Source organism: Trachemys scripta, chromosome 20, assembly GCF_013100865.1.
Source record: "Trachemys scripta elegans isolate TJP31775 chromosome 20, CAS_Tse_1.0, whole genome shotgun sequence".
NCBI lineage: Eukaryota > Metazoa > Chordata > Testudines > Emydidae > Trachemys > Trachemys scripta.
In genome coordinates, this window is record NC_048317.1 from 17,620,892 (window position 1) to 17,632,214 (window position 11,323).

Here is an 11,323-nt window from a genome sequence, read left to right on the forward strand (position 1 = left end):
CAGCTTGTCTTCGGGACAAAATTGGGCCCTTCAAATAAGTGTCCTTTGATTTCTGTAGCCCAGCATAACCTCACAGTGTGTGTGATGCAGCCAGATTGCATCAAGGGAACAAAAGACTTTTGAGTATCTGCTGGAAATGGCCATGACCAGCTCCCAAAGATAAGTAGCAGCTTTCCAAGGCAGTGCTAGTACTGAAGAGCAGGACTGGGAGCAGCCGGGCAGTGGGGAGGGAAACGAGGCAGGGATCAGAGCAGGCTGGGAAACAGAATGTCCATTCTGGGGGAAATTCCAACATTTCAAAATTTGTTTTTGTTCTAAATCAGAGGAAAAGTCAAAATTCCCTGCAGAACTGAATTCCCCAAAAAATTAAATTTGGAAAGATTTCATTTTGATAATATTGAGATATCATATCATGTCATATCAATCATATTTTGATCTACTTTCCTATACTAATCTATGTTCATATAATATAAAATTTAAATGAATGGAAGCGATAATATAAAAATAAAACCTTTTTATCTTATCAAAACAAAATGTTTTGACATTATTAAAATGAAACAAGAAAGTCAAAATGATTCATTTTGACATTTTTCCATCCAATATTTCATCAAAATCAACATCTTTCTACAAAACTACTTTTCCTGATTGGACAATGTTCAGTTGATTTTTTTTTGGCCATTTCTAGTAGTGAGAACGTGTGGGTTAGTGATGAGATGAGCCACAAAGTTCATATCCAGAACCAAATGTCACAGTACAGAGGCATTTCGGTCTAGGATTTGGGGTTGAACTCATTCCCTAGTGTTGACTAAATGTCATATAGACCTTGGTGTTGTCTCATGGTCATGGAGACTTTCAGCTCTAGATAGCCAGTTCAAATGCAGCGCAGGTTGGTAATGAATAAAATACAGCTCCAGCTAATAGTTTTCTGGTTGTGTCTCCAATTGTGATCTCTTCAGGGCAAGGGCTGTGTTTACGCTTCTCTTATGTTCATACAGCACCTATCACAATGGGTGTATGGGGTTGTCAGGGACGGGTAGTACCTCTGATGGGGGAACAGTCGTGCTCCTAGGAGTAGCTCATTCACTTTGGTCCCCACTTGACACCCAGCTCTCACCTGTGGCTCCAAATAGCTGTCAGCATGTGACAGCGGCCACACCCCAGAGACCATCTTGACTGGCAGGCTAAACCAGGTGAGGGTAGCCGATGAGTATGAGACTCTCGGTGAGTCAGGGCCTGTCTACCCATTGCATGCGAAGGCTGGATCCGGCTGACTGAGGCAACCTGGTTCAACCTGGTTTAATGGTCAGGAAGGCGGTGACAGCAAGTGTTGTGGAACACTTAAGAGCACGACAAGACACGTAGGCATCCTGGTCATCCACTGCGCCCTGCCCTATCTCCAGCCATCTCGACTTCTGTCCTGCCACTGGATACAGATAGGAACTGGGAAGAGAGAGGAGGCTGACGTTGCGCAACTCTCCCTCACTTTAATCCAATTCACGCACAAGTTTCGACATCATATCATATCATATTACATCATATCAAGTCCTGTGGCGATGGGCGAGCGACGAAGCAGCAGGTGTGAATACACTGGGAGCTGTAGCCGCGGACCTGCACATAGGCGGCTCAGGCATAATGGTCGTTCCTCACTGACTGAAGCAGCAGTGGAGCTCAGCATCTTCTTGAGCGACTGAGCAGCCGTATTCAGGATTGCACTGCTCACCGGAATGAGGAGGGGGCTAGAAAAGGGGCCCTAAACATTGCCAGTTTCACCTTACCCTGGCCAGCATACTGCGGCTGACGGGGACCCACAAAAGCGGTCGAACAAAAACAAAAACAAAACTTAGAGTGACACCGATCACTATTGGCACATGGAATGTGCACACGTTACTGGACAATATCACGGCAGACAGACCGGAGAGAAGAACAGCACTTGTCGCTAGAGAGCTCGCACGCTACAACATTGACATTGCAGCCCTTAGCGAAACTCGCCTTGCTAATGAAGGACAGCTGTCTGAGTCAGGCGGTGGCTATACATTCTTCTGGAGTGGCCGCAGCAGTGATGAGCGTCGCGAATCTGGAGTTGGCATCATCTTGTTCAGAAACTTGCCAGTTCCCCCAAGGGTATGAATGACCGGCTCATGACAATGCAGCTTCCGCTTCAAAAAGGAAAACAAGCAAAAAGGAAATCAGCGCATATGCTCCTACAATGACCAACCCAGAGGATGTGAAGGATAAATTCTACGAAGAACTAGATACTCTGCTATCGTCAGTGCACCGCACAGACAAGCTGATTCTGCTTGGCTATTTTAACGCAAGAGTCGGATGCGATGCCGCAGCCTGGGAAGGAGTCATCGGGAAAAATGGAGTGGGAAAGCGTAACAGCAATGGCCTGTTACTGCTGAAAACTTGTGCAGCACATGACCTTCTGATCAGCAATACGGTCTTCCGCCTTCCTACCCGTAACAGGACTTTGTGGATGCATCCCCGTTCCAAGCACTGGCATTTGATCGATTATGTCATCATCAGGAGAAGGGATAGACAAGAGGTCAGGGTTACAAAAGCTATGTGTGGCGCTGACTATTGGACGGATCATAGGCTCATAGTATTCAAAATGAAGCTCCGTATCATGCCGAAGAGACGACCACAAGGCTGTAAGGCTCTCAAAAGGATCAACGTGTCGAAGCTGAAGAACAGCCGCATCACTGAAAATCTAGCGGAAGACCTAGAGAATGAACTTGCTGATCTTCGTATTGAGGATGACACTGAGAAAGACTGGGAGCAATTCCGCCACTCTGTCCATACAGCTGCATCAAAGGTATTGGGGCCCTCCACATGCAAGCGGCAAGACTGGTTTGATGAAAATGATGCAGAAATCCAGGCCTTACTTGCTGAGAAGCACCGCCTGCATTGTGCATATCAAAACGATCCATCCTCAGCGGCAAAGAAGACCGCCTTTATCAACGCTCGCAGAACAGTACAGAACCAACTGCGCAAAATGCGGGACTTGTGGCTGAGCGCCAAAGCAGATGAAATACAGGCATATGTGGACAAGAACGACTATAAGCAGTTTTATGAAGCCCTTAACACACTCTGTGGTCCACAGTCTTCTGGAAGCTTTCCCCTCCTGAACTCGGATGGTACTGTGCTCCTTACAGAGAAGACGCAGATTCTCCAGAGATGGGCTGAACACTTTGAAGCAATTCTCAATCAACCCTCAGTCATCAATGATGAGGCCATTGACAAGATGCCCCAGGTTGCAGTCAATGACTCCATGGATACTTCACCAGAAGAGGACGAAGTGAAGAAAGCTATCAATCAGCTGTCAAGTGGCAAAGCCCCAGTGTCAGATGCCATACCAGCAGAGGTGTACAAAGTCGGCGGACCCGTGCTGCTGCGGAAACTCACTGAGCTGTTTCAGTCCTTCTGGAAGCAGGGAACCATTCCACGAGAATATAGAGACGCGTCCATCTTGCACCTCTATAAGAGGAAGGGCAATCGCCAGGTATGCGACAATCACCATGGAATCTCTCTGCTTTCTACAGCGGGGAAAGTTCTTGCACGGGTTCTGTTGAACCGATTGATCACTCACCTGGAGAAGGGCTTACTGCCAGAATCACAGTGTGGCTTCCGCAAGGGACGTGGGACTATTGACATGATCTTCGCTGTGCGTCAGCTACAGGAGAAATTTCAAGAGCAGACTCGTGAACTCTACACAACTTTTGTGGACCTCACGAAAACATTTGACTCTGTCAGTCGCCAGGGCCTGTGGAGGATCATGTCGAAATTTGGCTGTCCAGACAGATTTATACGAATGGTACGTCAATTTCATCACGGTATGATGGCTTGTGTCCTGGATGACGGTGAAACATCTGAGGCCTTCCCAGTCACCAACGGCGTCAAGCAAGGGTGTGTTTTAGCACCCACTTTGTTCAGCATGATCTTCTCTGCCACTTTAACTGATGCCTTTCAACACTGCACTGAAGGAGTAGGCCTGAAGTATAGAACTGATGGGAAACTATTTAATCTGAGGCGACTGCGTGCCATCACCAAGGTGAAGAAAACTGTACTTCGAGACTTGCTCTTTGCCGATGATTGTGCTCTGAATGCTAGTACAGAGCCAGAAATGCAAGCCAGTATGGACAAGTTTTCAACTGCATGCAACAACTTCGGTCTCACCATTAACATCAAGAAGACTGAGGTCATGCACCAGCCAGCTCCCCACGCTTCATACTCAGAACCGTCCATCACTGTAAATGGACAGAGACTTCAGACAGTGGACCACTTCACATACCTGGGCAGTACCCTTTCCCGAGCAGTGTCAATTGATGATGAAGTAAACTGCAGAATTGCTAAAGCCAGCTCTGCATTTGGCCGATTGCGCTACAATGTTTGAGAACGTCGAGGGATCAGCCTACCAACGAAGCTGAAGGTCTACCAAGCAGTGGTGCTTCCAACTCTGCTGTACGCCTGCGAGACGTGGACTGTCTATCGGAGTCATGCAAGAAGGCTCAATCACTTCCACATTTCCTGTCTGCGAAAGCTTCTAAAAATCAGATGGCAGGACAAAGTGCCCGATACTGATGTCCTTACTAGAGCCAGTCTGCCATCAGTTTACACATTGCTGATGAGAGCCCAGACCAGGTGGGCTGGACATGTTGTGAGAATGTCAGACGAACGCATTCCTAAACAGCTCTTCTACGGAGAACTCACTCAGGGAAAGCGCTCCCATGGAGGATAAAAGAAGCAGTTCAAGGACACGCTGAAGACCTCTTTGAAGTCCTTCGAGATCAACACCACCACATGGGAAGCCTTTGCACTGAACCATTCAGCATGGCGCAGCCTCATTCACACAGGCAGTAATACCTCTGAGGCGAGGCGTATTGCTGAGGCTGAAAAAAAGCGTGAGCTGCGCAAGTCCAGAGCTGCTCATACGCCATCGACAGTGCCATTATATTTCTGCCCGACATGTGACAGGACGTTCCACGCCCGAATCGGACTGATCAGTCATCTCCGGATTCACAGAGCCCGGTCATCGAAAGAATGAGCTGTTGAGGTCTTCATTGATAACGATGGACGAACATCATCACAATGGGGCCTGGTTCTCAGAAAAGCAGACTTTGACTCCCTCAAAGGCTATTATGAGGGCGAAAGGAGTTCAGGAGACCTGTATTTTCAAGAAGCCTTATTGAGGACGCAGGAACAAACCATCCCAAAGTGCAGAAAGAATAGCAAATGTGGCAGGGGACCAGCTTGGATTAACAGAGAAATCTTCGATGAGCTTAAACACAAAAAGGAAGCTTACAAGAAGTGGAAACTTGGACAGATGACTAGGGAGGAGTATAAAAATATTGCTCGAGCATGTAGGGGCGTAATCAGGAAGGCCAAAGCACAACTGGAGTTGCAGCTAGCAAAGGATGTGAAGGGTAACAAGAAGGGTTTCTACAGGTATGTTAGCAACAAGAAGAAGGTCAGGGAAAGTGTGGGCCCCTTACTGAATGGGGGAGGCAACTTAGTGACAGATGATGTGGAAAAAGCTAATGTACTCAATGCTTTTTTTGCCTCTGTCTTCACAGACAAGGTCAGCTCCCAGATTGCTGCACTGGGCAACACAGTATGGTGAGGAGGTGAGCAGCCCTCAGTAGTGAAAGAAGAGGTTAAGGACTATTTAGAAAAGCTGGATGTGCACAAGTCAATGGGGCTGGATGCGCTGCATCTGAGAGTGCTGAGGGAGTTGGCTGATGTGATTGCCATTGGCCATTGTCTTTGAAAACTCATGGCAATCGGGGGAGGTCCCGGACGATTAGAAAAAGGTAAATATAGTGCCCATATTTTAAAAAGGGAAGAAGGAGAATCCAGTGAACTTAGGGTGACCAGACAGCAAATGTGAAAAATCGGGACGGGATGGGGGGGGGGGGATAATAGGAGCCTATATAAGAAAAAGACCCAAAAATCGGGACTGTCCCTATAAAATCGGGACATCTGGTCACCCTAAGTGAAGTACAGAAAAATCATGGAGCCGGTCCTCAAGGAATTCATTTTGAAGCATTTGGAGGAGAGGAAGGTGGTCAGGAACAGTCACCATGGATTCACCAAGGGCAAGTCATGCCTCACCAACCTGATTGCCTCCTTCTATGATGAGATAACTGGCTCTGTGGATATGGGGAAAGCAGTGGACATGATATACCTTGACTTTAGCAAAGCTTTTGATACAGTCTCCTACAGTATTCTTGCCAGCAAGTTAAAGAAGAATGGATTGGCTGAATGGACTATAAGATGGATAGAAAGCTGGCTAGATTGTCAGGCTCAACGGGTAGTGATCAGTGGCTCAATGTTTAGTTGGCAGCCGGTATCAAGCAAAGTGCCACAGGGATCGGTCCTAGGGTCAGTTTTGTTCAACATCTTCATTAATGATCTGGATGATGGGATGAATTGCACCCTCAGCAAATTCGCAGATGACACTAATCTGGGAGTAGAGGTAGTTATGCTGGAAGGTAGGGATAGGGTCCAGAGTGACCTAGACAAATTGGAGGATTGGGCCAAAAGAAATCTGATGAGGTTCAACAAGGACAAGTGCAGAGTCCTGCACTTATGACGGAAGAATCCCATGCACCGCTACAAGCTGTTCTGCAGAAAAGGCCCTGGGGATTACAGTGGATGAGAAGCTGGATATGAGTCAGCAGTGTGCCCTTGTTGCCAAGAAGGCCAACGGCATATTGGGCTGTATTAGTAGGAGCATTGCCAGCAAATTGAGGGAAGTGATTATTCCCCTCTATTTGGCATTGGTGAGGCCACATCTGGAGTATTGCATCCAGTTTTGGGCCCCCCACTACAGAAGGGATGTGGACAAATTGGAGAGAGTCCAGCGGAGGGCAATAAAAATGATCAGGGGGCTGGGGCACATGACTTGAGAGGCTGAGGGAAGTGGGCTTATTTAGTCTGCAGAAGAGAAAAGTGAGGGGGGGATTTGATAGCAGCCTTCAACTACCTGACGGGGGGTTCCGAAGCAGATAGAGCTCGGCTGTTCTCAGTGGTGACAGATGACAGAACAAGGAGCAATGTTCTCACATTGCAGTGGGGAAGGTTTAGATTGGATATTAGGAAAAACTGTTTCACTAGGAGGGTGGTGAAGCACTGGAATGGGTTACCTAGGAAGGTGGTGGAATCTCCATCCTTAGAGATTTTTAAGGTCGGGCTTGACAAAGTCCTGGCTGGGATGATTTAGTTGGGGTTGGTCCTGGTTTGAGCAGGGGATTGGTCTAGATGACCTCCTGAGGTCTCTTCCAACCCTAATCTTCTATGATTCTATGGTTCAGATGGAGAATCTGGGTGCCAATCTAAAGTAAATGCTGAATAAAAAATAGTTATATGTAATGGGTTAGAGGTTTATGTAATAATTAGCGCAAAGTAACAGCCCATGATTTTAGTAGAACACTTCCTTAGTGGTGACAATGTTACTTTATTTGGTACATGATAAAATGCTTCATAACAAAAGAACTCCTGAATGAAAATAACATGGTGCTCAGAAGTAGAGCCCGGTGCCCCTTTGAAGGTGAACTTCATAGGAGATGTTGCTGTTGAATAATGGAAGGAGTTCAGACAATGATCTCTGATTTATCTGGAGTGTCCGAGGGAAAGCCACAGAAGTTTAGCTTCGCTGTTCCTGCATGTGTAGGGAGATGCAGCACATCAGACCACATTCCTTGGAGCAAACCTTTGAAAGGAATTATGTGGATGTGGCTTTAAAGAAATCCCGAACTCCAAGGCAGAACAGAGTCAGTCCTTTGTTGTGTCCAATGGCCAGGTGAAAAAATAGACCACTATGTAACAGAGTTCGAAACAAAAAGTACAACTTTGCTTGTGATATTAACAAGCCCAGAGTTCAAAGGAGACATTGGTAAGAGATTCAGGCTGAACATTAATGAAAGCTGTAGGTATCGGCAGAGCTAAATGACAAATAAACTCCAGATAAACCAAGAGAAAAATAAAGATGCAAAGCTGACATGGATGGCATTACAAACTGTTCGTGGTAAGAATATACTTCATAAGGAATTAGCAGAACGAGACAGCAAAAATAGGAATATTTTAGCAAAAACTAAGGCAAAAGCTGGGATAGGAAAATGTGGACCTGCATGTCCCTGAATTAAGTGTGCTGCATATTGGGAAGATGGCAGAAACCGCAACAGAAAGAAGCACTATGCAAAAATATGCAAAGCAAGTGATGTGCATGCAGTCCCAGAAACTGGGGATAAAAGCGAAGTAGTAGTTGAACTTCTCATTGGAACCGTGTATCAAACAAAGGATGGAAAAGAACTGGGGAATTAAATGGAGATCCTCACACTGTTAGACATGAAATAGGAACTGAAGCTGACGACATGCCAGAAAAGATTTACCAGGAAATTAGAATTAAATTTTAGATTAAAAAAAAAGTCAAATTAGCAACCTTGTGTTGTACTGGGAGCTCGGCTGTTCTCAGTGGTGGCAGATGACAGAACAAGAGCAATGGTCTCAAGTTGCAGTGGGGGAGGTTTAGGTTGGATATTAGGAAACACTATTTCACTAGGAGGGTGGTGAAGCACTGGAATGGGTTCCCTAGGGAGCTGGTGGAGTCTTCTTCCTTAGAGGTTTTTAAGGCCCGGCTTGACAAAGCTCTGGCTGGGAGGATTTAGTTGGGAATTGGTCCTGCTTTGAGCAGGGGGTTGGACTAGATACCTCCTGAGGTCCCTTCCAACCCTGAGATTCTATGATTCTATGATTCTATGGGGACTATATCTTTAAGGGTTAAGCTTTCGAGAGAGAGAGAGAGACAGACAGAGAGAGAGAGAGATCACTGAACCCCACACATGGAGTGGAGAGAATTACCAATACTTAGGGTATAGCCTGTGGAATGTACATATAACGAGGTTGAATGATCAGTCAGTGAAGTGATTATAAATGTGGATGCTCTGTGAGTGTGAAGAATTACGACTGATCTAATGTAAAATAGAGGGCTCTTGTGATTGAAATGAAAACAACAGACTAGAACATAAGGACTGATTAAATCAGTTTGATTAAGGGTACACATGAGATTTGTTTAAACCCTGTGGTAACCTTCTTTTCTGCTCCACCCAAGAACATTCCTTTTGCACTGAGAGACCAGGTTCTTCAGGAACTAACATGCCTGGTGATTGAGTTATAGAGAATGTCTGTTTGTACCTGCTGACTCGGTAAATGGAATTATGGTTCCAGAATTCCAAGGAAGCTTTTGAGAGCATATCTAGCTCCAGAGGAATTTACTAAGGATATAAAAAGAGCTCCCTGTTTGGGAGTGGCTGCTGATAAGCACTTCATGTACCCTTCTTCTGGGAAGTGATTTCTCATTTTATCATTAGATCTAACTGCCAGGAAAGTGTTTCCTGGTATTCAGCCTATATTTGCCCCCTTTTAAATTGCATCCACTCACTCTGAGTCATACCATATGTATCCCCATAATCCTTCAAAAGCTTGCAGTGCTGTCTCTTAAGAACATAAGAACAGACATACTGGGTCAGACCAATGGTCCATCTAACCCAGTATCCTGTCTTCCGACAGTGGCCAATGCCAGGTGCTTCAGAGGGAATGAACAGTATAGGTAGTCATTGAGTGATCCATCCTCTGTTGTCCACTCCCAGCTTCTGGCAAATAGAGGCTGGGGACACTCATAGCATGGGGTGGCATCCCTGTCCATCCTAATAGCTAATAGCCAGGGATGTGCCTATCGTCTGGGAACTTATCTAGTTCTTCTCTGAACCCTGTTATAGTTTTGGCTTTCACAACATCCCCTAGCAAGGAGTTCCACAGGTTACCCTCAGTCCTTATGTTATATGAAGGGGTAAATAACACTTCCCTATTCACTTTCTCCACACCAGTCATGATTTTATAGACCTCTTTCATATCCCTCTTGCTCTTAGTTTTTGTCTTTTGCTCTTCAAATTATTTCTTCACCTAGCTTTTATACCTGATGTCCCAGAGTTTATGCTCCTTCCTATTTTCCCCACTAGGATTTGACTTCTAATTTTAAAGGATGCCTTTTTGCCTCTGACCACCTTGTTTTCTCTGCTGTTCAGTTGGGATAGTTGACATCCCCCTTATTATTACATTTTCTGCCTTTGCAGCCTCTCTAATTTCTCTGAGCATTTTACAATCACCGTCACTATCCTGGTCAGGTGGTCGGTAATATATCCCTACTGCTGTGTTCTTATTATTCAAGCATGGAATTTCTATCCATAGAGATTCTATGGTACAGTTTGATTCATTTAAGATTTTTACTTTATTTAAATCTATGCTTTCTTTCACACATAGTGCCACACCCCCATCAGTGCAATCTACTTTTTAATTCCTATATATTTTGTACCCTGAGGTTACCATTTTCCATTGATTATCCTCATTCCACCAAGTTCTGTGATGCCTATTATGTCAATATCCTCATTTAATGCCAGACACTCTAGTTTACCCATCTTTATATTTAGACTTCCAGCATTTGTCACATAGGCACCTGTACATTTTGTCACTATTCAGTTGCTTGGCTTCATGCATTATGTTTAAATGTTAGTGTTTAATACAAAAAGGAACTGCCAGATCATCTAGTCTGACCTCCTGTATATCACAGGTTACCAGCCCCATCCAGCACCTCAGACTGAACCCAACAACTGAACTTAGGCCAAAGTATTACAGCCCACGGGAGACTAGACCATTATGTGCCACAGGCAGCGGATAACAGGGACCGAGATGCACCAATGCCCAAGGTCCCTGCAATAAAAGGGAAATTATTAAGTAAGATATATGCAGATAATCCTGGCAAATGACCCATGTCCACACACTGCAGAGAAAGGTGAACCCCAGAGGTCATTGCCAATATAGCCTGGGGGGAAATTCCTTCCTGACCCCCCAATATGGTGATCAGTTAGACCCTGAGTATATGAGCAAGAACCAGCCAGCCAAGCACCTGAGAGAGTGGATGCTCGGTGCCACCTTAGAGCCCTGGCCCTCCCCACCCAATGTCAGACCTCCAGCCCTGGCCATCTCTGATGTTTCAGAGGAAGGAGATTAAAAACCAAACCAAAACAGAATACACTGGAGGTTGGGGGGAGAGGGAGAATCCCTTCCTGACCCCTGCAGGTGGCTGGTTGAAGTCCTTGAGCATTACCATAAGACATAAACTGGAAGTGAGCTCCAGGGCTATTGAGTCCTGACCCTCACCATGACAAGCAACGCCATCATACAATCACACTCATACATTTGTCCAGCTCTCTCTTAGCATTAAGTTATTTGCCCTCCAACTCCTATTAGGAGGCTGTTCCAGAACCTC

The 11,323-nt window shown here is 45.7% G+C and overlaps 1 pseudogene; it reads left to right on the plus strand.

The window, feature by feature from the left end:
* The first annotated feature begins 1,203 nt into the window (after window positions 1-1,203).
* On the plus strand, window positions 1,204-9,661 carry LOC117868412 (annotated as a pseudogene).
* The last annotated feature ends 1,662 nt before the right edge of the window (window positions 9,662-11,323 follow it).